Genomic DNA, 9,523 nt, shown 5'->3' with positions numbered 1-9,523 from the left:
GCGAGTCCATCGGGTCCAGCCCAGGGGTCATAATGAAACGAGCTGAGGAACTCAAGAGTCAAGTTCCTATAAGTGTTGTTCCTGTAGTCAAACTGTTCCCACTGGAGTTGATGGCATAAAAATCTGACGCTTGGCTCTATCCCCAAGGCATCCATGCAGTCATGGTCAGGGTACCTGGTAGGAGCCATAGGGCGTCTCATGTGAACATAGTAACGCTCTCTCTGTGCATCATCTCTAAAGGCCACGTGCATGTCATCAGGGTTCTGCATTCTGTACAAGGTTAGCAAACAAGTCCTGAAAGCACATAAAACATTCAATCGTTAGTCCTGACATAATAATAATAATATAAACAAAATAAAGTAAAAGTAAAAAATAAAAAGTACAAAAAATAAGAAAAACCATGGGTTGCCTCCCATGCAGCGCTTGTTTAACGTCATTAGCTCGACGACCGATATTTAAACATCATTGGAAGGATATGGTGGATCACTCAGAGTATGGCAGGTGTATGTTGTCGGGATGTCACCTCCTTCGTAGGGCTTCAACCTCTGTCCATTGACGATGAACGGTTTACATGTCTGGTTCTTGATTTCAATAGCACCGGATCTCAGGATCTTAGATACTTCGAAAGGGCCAGTCCATCTCGAACGGAGTTTACCTGGAAAAAGTCGTAACCTAGAATCGAACAGGAGAACAGGATCGCCTATTTTGAAGTCTCTTCTTATGATTCTTTTGTCATGCCAAGCTTTTGTTCTTTCTTTGTATATGATGGCATTTTCGTAGGCAGATTGTCTGAGCTCTTCTAATTTGTGGATGTCAAGGATACGTTTCTCACCAGCTGTCAAGTAATCCAAATTCAAAGTTTTGATGGCCCAATAGGCCTTATGTTCCAATTCAAAAGGTAAGTGACATGATTTTCCATAGACCAGTTGATAAGGGGTTGTTCCTATAGGAGTTTTGAAAGCGGTTCTATAGGCCCATAATGCTTCTTGAAGTTTCTGTGACCAATCCTTTCTAGATATAGAGACAGTCTTCTCGAGGATTTGTTTTATCTCCCTATTAGATACTTCCACTTGTCCATTGGTCTGTGGGTGGTATGGTGTTGCTACTCTATGCTTAACTCCATACTTGCTTAAAAGTTTATCAAATATTCTCGATATGAAGTGCGATCCTCCATCGCTTATGACTAAACGGGGTGTTCCAAACCTGGGAAATATATAATTTTTGAATAATTTGATGACTACTCTGGTGTCGTTTGTGGGTGCGGCGATAGCTTCAATCCATTTAGACACGTAGTCAACAGCTACTAAGATGTACTGATTTCCAAAAGATGGTGGGAACGGTCCCATAAAGTCTATACCCCATACGTCGAAGAGTTCTACTTCTTGGATATTTCTTAACGACATTTCATTACGTCTTGAAATATTTCCTGTGCGTTGGCATCTATCACACTTGACAATGAAAGCATGGACATCACGCCACATAGTAGGCCAGAATAGGCCAGCTTGAAGAATCTTGGCGTAGGTCTTAGATGTGCTTGCATGTCCACCATAGGGTGCAGAGTGACAATGCTCAATTATATTATTTACCTCTTCTTCTGGAACACAACGGCGGAAAATGCCATCTTTACCTCTCTTGAAAAGAAATGGTTCGTCCCAATAGAAGTTTCTCACATCACTATAGAACTTCTTCTTCCGGTGGTAGTTTAGATCAGGGGGTATGATGTCAGCGGCTAGATAATTAACAAAGTCTGCATACCAAGGTACATCACTTATGGCTAAGGATTTTTGAAAATACTCATGAGGGTCTGGGTTATCTTCTTCAATGGTTTCTAGTTGGGCTATCAGTCTATCATAGGCAAAATCGTCATTTATGGGAACTGGATCAGGTTTCAGGTATTCTAGCCTAGATAGGTGATCTGCTACCACATTATCAGTGCCTTTCTTATCACGGATATCCAAATCAAACTCTTGCAGTAATAGAATCCATCGAAGTAACCTAGGCTTGGCATCCTTTTTGCTTAGTAAGTAACGAATGGCAGCATGGTCGGTATAAACTATAATCTTGGCTCCTACTAGATAAGATCTAAATTTGTCTATTGCAAAAACTACAGCTAGGAGCTCTTTTTCGGTTGTTGCGTAATTGAGCTGTGCAGCGTCTAGGGTTCTACTGGCATAATAAATCACATGTAACTTCTTATCTTTTCTCTGACCTAGAACGGCTCCAACAGCGTAATCACTGGCGTCACACATTATCTCAAACGGTTCTGACCAATCAGGGGGTTTCATTATAGGTGCTGAAGTCAGAGCTTCCTTCAGAAGATTAAATGCTTCAGTACATTTTTCATCGAAGATAAATTCAACATCTTTCATTAAAAGACCAGTTAAGGGCTTTGTTATTTTGGAGAAATCTTTGATGAAACGTCGGTAAAATCCGGCATGTCCAAGAAAACTTCTTATCTCCCTGATAGTCTTCGGCGGTTTTAGATTCTCTATGACTTCTATTTTTGCTTTATCTACCTCTATACCTTTTTCGGAAACTATATGTCCTAAAACAATCCCTTCGGTGACCATGAAATGACATTTTTCCCAATTTAGCACAAGGTTTACCTCCACACATCTCTCCAGGATTTTCTCAAGGTTGACAAGACAATTTTTGAAATCTGATCCACAAACTGAGAAATCGTCCATAAATACTTCCATAATTCCATCTAAATAATCAGCAAAGATAGACATCATGCAGCGTTGGAAAGTTGCAGGAGCATTACAAAGTCCAAAAGGCATTCTTCTATAGGCAAAAGTTCCAACTGGGCATGTAAAGGTAGTTTTTTCTTGATCTTCGGGGTGAATAGGTATTTGGAAGAATCCTGAATATCCATCTAAATAACAAAAGTAAGAGTGTCTGGCTAGGCGCTCCAACATTTGATCTATGAATGGTAATGGGAAATGGTCCTTCCTAGTTGCTTTATTTAATTTTCTATAATCTATGCACATACGCCAACCTCCATCGGTTCTTTTTGCTACAGGTTCGCCCTCCTCGTTTTGCACGACTGTGATGCCTCCCTTTTTGGGTACTACATGCACAGGACTTACCCATTTACTGTCCGAGATCTGATATATTATACCTGCCTCTAGTAACTTAAGAACTTCAGTCTTAACTACCGCACTCATTATAGGATTTATTCTACGTTGGTGTTCTCTGGAAGGTTTTGAATCTTCTTCAAGCAAAATCCGATGCATGCATACGGATGGGCTTATTCCTTTTAGATCAGAGATCTTATATCCTAAGGCTGAGGGGTACCTACGTAAAACTTCTAATAATTGATCGGTTTCTTTTTGGTTTAAGGTAGCACTGACTATAACTGGACGATTCATATCTTCATCCAGAAATTCATATCTCAGGTTTTTAGGCAGTTCCTTAAGTTTTACGGTCGGTTTCATAGGGCAAGGCATAGGATCTGGGGTAAGAGATAAACATTCGTGAAGGTTATCATCAATGTAGGGTGTTTTATAATTGTCATCTTCCAAAATAGGGGTTGATGGCAATTTTATAGATTTATTTTCTTCTTCTTGTTCTAATTCCCTAATGCATTCTTCGATGATATCTAAGGCATAACAAGAATCTCCTATCACAGGTGCCATAAGAAATTTTGACAATATAAATTCTATCTTCTCCTCACCTACCTCAAAAGTTAGTTTTCCTTTTTTAACATCTATTACGGCTCCAGCAGTCGATAAGAACGGTCTACCTAGGAGGATTGGTATGTCGTCATCTTCTTTAATGTCCATGACAACAAAATCAGTAGGTATAAACAACTGACCCACCCTAACAGGGACGTCTTCAAGTATGCCTATAGGGTATTTAACGGATCTATCGGCTAATTGAAGCGACATCTTAGTAGGTTGTAATTCTCCTAAGTTTAATCTCTCACAAACTGCTAAAGGCATTAAGCTCACACTAGCTCCTAAGTCTAGAAAAGCTTTTTCGATGACATGATTCCCTAAAATACAAGGAATGGAAAAATTTCCGGGATCTTTATCTTTCTTTGCTAACCTATCTTCGGAAATAGAATTACATTCCACGGGTTTCGGATCTTCAAGTCTACGTTTATTCGTAAGTATGTCTTTGAGAAACTTAGCATAAGAAGGTATTTGGGTGATGGCTTCTGTAAAGGGGATTTCTACGTGAAGTTTTTCTATAACCTTAACGAATTTTTGATATTGATTATCGATTTGGGTTTTCTTTAATCTTTGAGGGTATGGTATTGGTGGTTTGTATGGCGGTGGTGGTACATAGGTTTTATTTTTAGGTTCTTCTCCTTTTTCTTGACTTTCCGGGGTTTCAGGCTTCTCTGGTTCCTTTTCCTCACTCCTCTCAGAAGTTTCAGGCTCACTTAATCTAGGGTTTAAAGGCTCCTTATAAGCGGTTCCACTTCGTAGAGTAATGGCATTAGCTTGCCCTTTCGGGTTTTGTTGAGGTTGTCCAGGGAACTGTCCTCCAGGGGTAGTCTGTGGGGCTTGGTTTAACGCTACCTGAGAGATCTGGGTTTCAAGCATCTTATTATGAGTAATGATTTGATCAACCTTGGTTCCTAACTGGGTAATTAGTTCGTTAACATGGACGCTTTGGTTCATGAACTCTTTGTTTTTCTGTTTTTGAGCAACGATGAAATCTTTTACAATTTCTTCAAAGCTCGGGTTTGGCGGTACAGGTTGCATAGGTTGATTTGTTCTAGGGGCTTGGTAACCTTGTTGTCTCGGAGGTGCGGTATTTTGAATAGGGTTATTATTTTTGTAGGAGAAGTTTGGGTGATTCCTCCATCCAGGGTTATATGTGTTAGAAAATGGGTTCCCTTGGGTATAGTTCACTTGCTCAGTGTTGGTTTCATTTAACAAATTGCATTCGGCGGATTGGTGTCCTTGCGTTCCACATATCTCACAATTCGGCGAAACTGCGGCTACAGTATTCGGAGTTGTACACATATGTTCGACTCTAAGGGCCAACGCGTCCATTTTAGCCTGCATCATGTCTATAGAGCTTAGCTCATGTATTCCTCCTTGGGCTTCCTTCTTTTCCACTGTCGCTCGTTCTACTCCCCATGATTGATGGTTTTGGGCCATATCCTCGATAAGGGCACTAGCTTCAGGGTAAGGTTTATTCATCAGTGCGCCACCAGCGGCAGCGTCGATGGTCATCTTAGTGTTATAATGAAGTCCATTATAGAAGGTTTGGATGATTAGCCAATTCTCTAAGCCATGGTGTGGGCATGCTCTTAATAGTTCTTTATATCTCTCCCAGGCTTCGAACAACGACTCTCCTTGGAGTTGGGTAAATCTAGTTATAAGGTTTCGAAGAAGAGCGGTCTTACTTGGGGGAAAATATCTAGCAAGAAAAACTTTCCTAAGGTCATCCCAAGTTGTTATTGAATTGGGTGGAAGGGAATCTAACCATGATAGAGCTTTATCTCTGAGGGAAAAGGGAAATAATCTTAAGCGTATCGCCTCAGGAGAAGCTCCATTGGTTTTAAAGGTGTCTGCTAACTGAAGAAAGTTTTTTAAATGTTGGTTTGGGTTATCAGTAGCGAGACCTGAGAATTGTCTCTGTTGCACTAATTGCAGCAGGGATGGTTTAAGTTCAAAATTATTGGCTGGGATAACGGGGTTTACTATACTGGAACTAGGTTCCTCGTTTGATGGTTGGGCGAAGTCCTTAAGAGGTCTTCGGTTTTGTTCTTCGGCCATAGCTATCCTATTCCTATGGAAAAATAAACGTGCGCGAGCGTAACGTTCAGGTTCAGCTAGAGGGTCTACTAAACTTCCGGCACTGCGAGTCTTTCGCATTGACCGGTGGGTAACAACCTTAGTCTAAACGGTATAACTACAGGGTAATGAAATTTGACGAAATTGGTCCCCGGCAACGGCGCCAAAAACTTGATGCGTGTTTTTCGCAAGTGTACGAATCACGTCAAAGTAATATAAAAGATTATCGAATCCACAGAGACCAAGTGTCAATCTATCAAACCTGTTGTTATGGTGTGTATCTAAGGCAACTATTTTTAAGGGTTTTAATAAGGGTGCAATGGTAAATAAAATTATAATTTTAAATAATAAATAAAGACAGGCTCGAATGTAATTCACGCAATCAATGATAATCCAGTACTTGTTAGTGGAACTACTTATGGGCAATGTTTTCTCCTTTGAAAAGAACTAATTTAACAGGAACTGTCGCTTTCGCGTATTCAGAACCGAGTTGTACTCTCTAATCAACCCCTCCTATTGTCACGGATAAAAAGGTGCGTACTGCGTTAGAGTAGTAAACCTATTTTTAAGAAATATAGTATCTTAACTAAGTTGAAAAGTATTTTAACCTGGACTTCTTAGCAAAAAGAGGTTCTTACGAACCAGAGTTTAAACTTCCTAACGCGTCCGAAAATCGTTTTAAAATCTCTTTTCTTTTTAATCTAAAATCTCCTAATAAACTAGACAAAGCGCTTTTGGCTGTTTTTGAAATAGTTAAAAACAATTACTTGAATTGAAAGATAAAATAGCCCTTAGGTGTTTCCACGAACAATTATACTGATTACTGGTTTAATTACGATCCTTACATTCTAACCTTTATAGAATTAGTTAGACATGATAAAGTAAATATTCTTTTTTATAGTTTTTCATAAAAGTAATTTAAAGCGAGTGCGGATAATAAACAAAGTAAAGTGCGAGTGCAGGAAATAAACAACGTAAATGTGCGAGTGCAGGAAATAAACAACGTAAATGTGCGAGTGCAGGAAATAAACAAAGTAAAGTGCGAGTGCAGGAAATAAACAACGTAAATGTGCGAGTGCAGGAAATAAATAAAAGTAAAATACGAACTTGAATTAAAATGGCGGCAGGATTAACTTCCTCCAGAGTGCTCCAAAACTCGAACCACAGACAGATTACAGACTCGATCACTCGATTGCAGAGGCACCCCGATGTGGAATGGCAACTGCTTTATAACTGATATATGCCTAGAGAATTCTAATTCTGGATGAAGAAAAACGAAAATCTAAGGTCCTATTTATAGTAAAAACTGAAAGCATGAAATGACAGGGACGCCCCTCCACTAAAAAGTGGAGGTTACTGATTTTGGCCTTGTGGCGCCCGCCACAGGCCTATGGCGCCCGCCATGGTCCCTACAGGGGATGATGGAGTGGGGATCGTGGGTCTTGGCGGTTGAGGAGTGGTCTTGAGACGTGGCCACGTCATGGCTAACCCCATGGCGCCCGCCACGGTGGGTGCCGTAAGTGCAAAACGCTGAATTTCTAGGTTTTCGCCCGTTTTCACTCCTTTTTCGCTCCTTTTCCCGATTCGAGCTCCGATTATTATAAAAACCTGAAAACATAAGAAAACAAAGAAATAACAAAGCAAAACAACAATAAAAGCTAAGAATGCATGCGAAATCGGAGTCAGAAATACGGTGAATTTTAGTGTGATCAATGCGCCTGTCATTCCAGGTTTTGGTTTGTTCTTTGTATATCTTGGCATTTTCATACGCTCGATTCCTGAACTCTTCCAGCTCTTGTAATTGGAGGATCCGAGATTTACCCGCTTTGGCCAGATCATAGTTGAGGAATTTGGTAGCCCAAAATGCCCTATGCTCATGTTCGAGTGGTAGGTGACAAGCTTTACCATAGACTAACTGATAAGGGGACATACCTATTGGTGTTTTGAACGCTGTTCGGTATGCCCAGAGTGCATCATCGAGCTTGATTGACCAATCCTTTCTTGAGGCACTGACAGTTTTTTCTAGGATTTGCTTGATCTGTTGATTGGATACCTCAACCTGTCCACTGGTCTGGGGATGGTACGGTGTGGCGATTCTATGCTTGACATTATATTTCCGCAGTAGGTTTTTGTAGCGGTCTATTCGTCACCATTGGAAATATTAACTAGATCCAAGGTAAATCATACAAAGTCGAGTCGCCACCGCACTTCTATTTATCCAAAGGAATGGTTAGAAAGCGAACAAAAACCTATAAAGTTTTACAAACAAAACTAGTAAAAGGGGGTCAGAGATCTGGGTAAGGGGGTTGGTTATGCAAAGGGAAGGTGTTAGGCACCCAATGCATCCTAGGTACTCCTAGGGAGCCCTTTTCACAACTTGTTGTGTTGTTATTGTTTATGAAATTATTTTGTGCAAACATGATTGAAGAGATGAGAGAAGAATATACAAGTTTATTTACATTTTATGTTTGGATGGATGAACCCATTGCCTACGTACCCTCTCATGAAAGATAAGGATCAAAACCCCGTAGTTCGGGTAAAAGATTTCAAAACAGTGAGTGGATTGATTTTAAACAAAAGCCTTAAGGTCTTTCATTATCAAAGGGAGAAAACTCGACCTGAACAACCACAAGTCCACCATGTGAGAACAGCTTCAACATGCTAGTGAGGGATTATGCCCTATAATAAGCATGGAAGTCTTACAATTCAATCACTAAGGACAAAAGGTGAGATTTACATCAACCACTAAGATAATTCAGATCTATGGCTAATGCATGAAAATTTGATTAAGAAGTGGACAAGGGCCGCAAAAGCAATTGAGTGGGTTGAATTAACCAATTAGTAGTATTCATAAAATGAAGTCAAAGTATGAATTAGAGTTCATTTACAATGAGTATTAGTGAAAAGAGAGTTTGAAAATCAAAGGCATAAGGCCTAGGTTTCTAGTTTTGAAAACAGGTCAAATGTTTGCACAAAAGATTTTCTGGTTTGGGTTAAGGATGGAAATGGATCAAGGTTAAGCATGCAAAAGGTGGGTAAAAAAGGATAAGCCACACAAACAGGGTTGCTTTCTCGAGATCATAGAGATGATCCAAGTAAGTTCCTTTGGAATAAGCACAAGCAAAACCAAACGTCTCAATAAGAGAGCCACAAAAAAGAGGAAACGGAATGCCAATCAATGGTCTTACATCCAACTCCTGAAGAGAAAAACGGAAACAGAATGCCAATATATGGACTTACATCTAACTCCTGAACAAATAAAATGGAAACGAAATGCCAATATATGGACTTATATCCAACTCCTGAACAACAAAACAAATGGATGCAGAATGCCAATATATGGTCTTATATCTAACTCCACAAAACAGGCAGGAAACAGAAAGCCAATGAATGGTCTTACATCTAACTCCATAAACAAACAAAGCAAAAAATGCAAACACACAAAATGCAATCATCACACTCTATATACAAACAAGAGGCTCAGAAAAATGGTTGGGCTTTAGTCAAGGGGTCATATCAACCTCGACAAACAAGCCAACTGTGTTCAGGCGATCTGTGAGCTCTTAACCATTAACATTGAGAGTTAGGGTGAAACTGATGAAAGGAAATGAGGATGAAACCTCATGCTCTTAACCCTGGCCTGGGTGAGCTTATGACAATGAAAGTGTGGGGATCCAGAATTTGGGATCCTATTCCACTTGACAAACTCTAACAAGATCTTGGGTGTTTGTTCAAGAGCATCAGCACGTAGTGCGAGCATAATGAAA

The 9,523-nt window shown here is 40.0% G+C and overlaps 1 non-coding gene across 1 annotated transcript; it reads left to right on the top strand.

The window, feature by feature from the left end:
* Nucleotides 1-5,247: 5,247 nt before the first annotated feature.
* LOC127134189 (small nucleolar RNA R71) lies at nt 5,248-5,354 on the top strand. Its single transcript, XR_007807944.1, has one exon. It is a non-coding gene; the product is annotated as a small nucleolar RNA R71 (small nucleolar RNA).
* Nucleotides 5,355-9,523: the final 4,169 nt, after the last annotated feature.

Source organism: Lathyrus oleraceus, chromosome 3 (assembly GCF_024323335.1).
Source record: "Lathyrus oleraceus cultivar Zhongwan6 chromosome 3, CAAS_Psat_ZW6_1.0, whole genome shotgun sequence".
Taxonomy (NCBI): Eukaryota; Viridiplantae; Streptophyta; class Magnoliopsida; order Fabales; family Fabaceae; genus Lathyrus; species Lathyrus oleraceus.
Note: the sequence above shows the minus strand (reverse complement) of the source record. Positions and strands in the feature narration are given on the sequence as shown.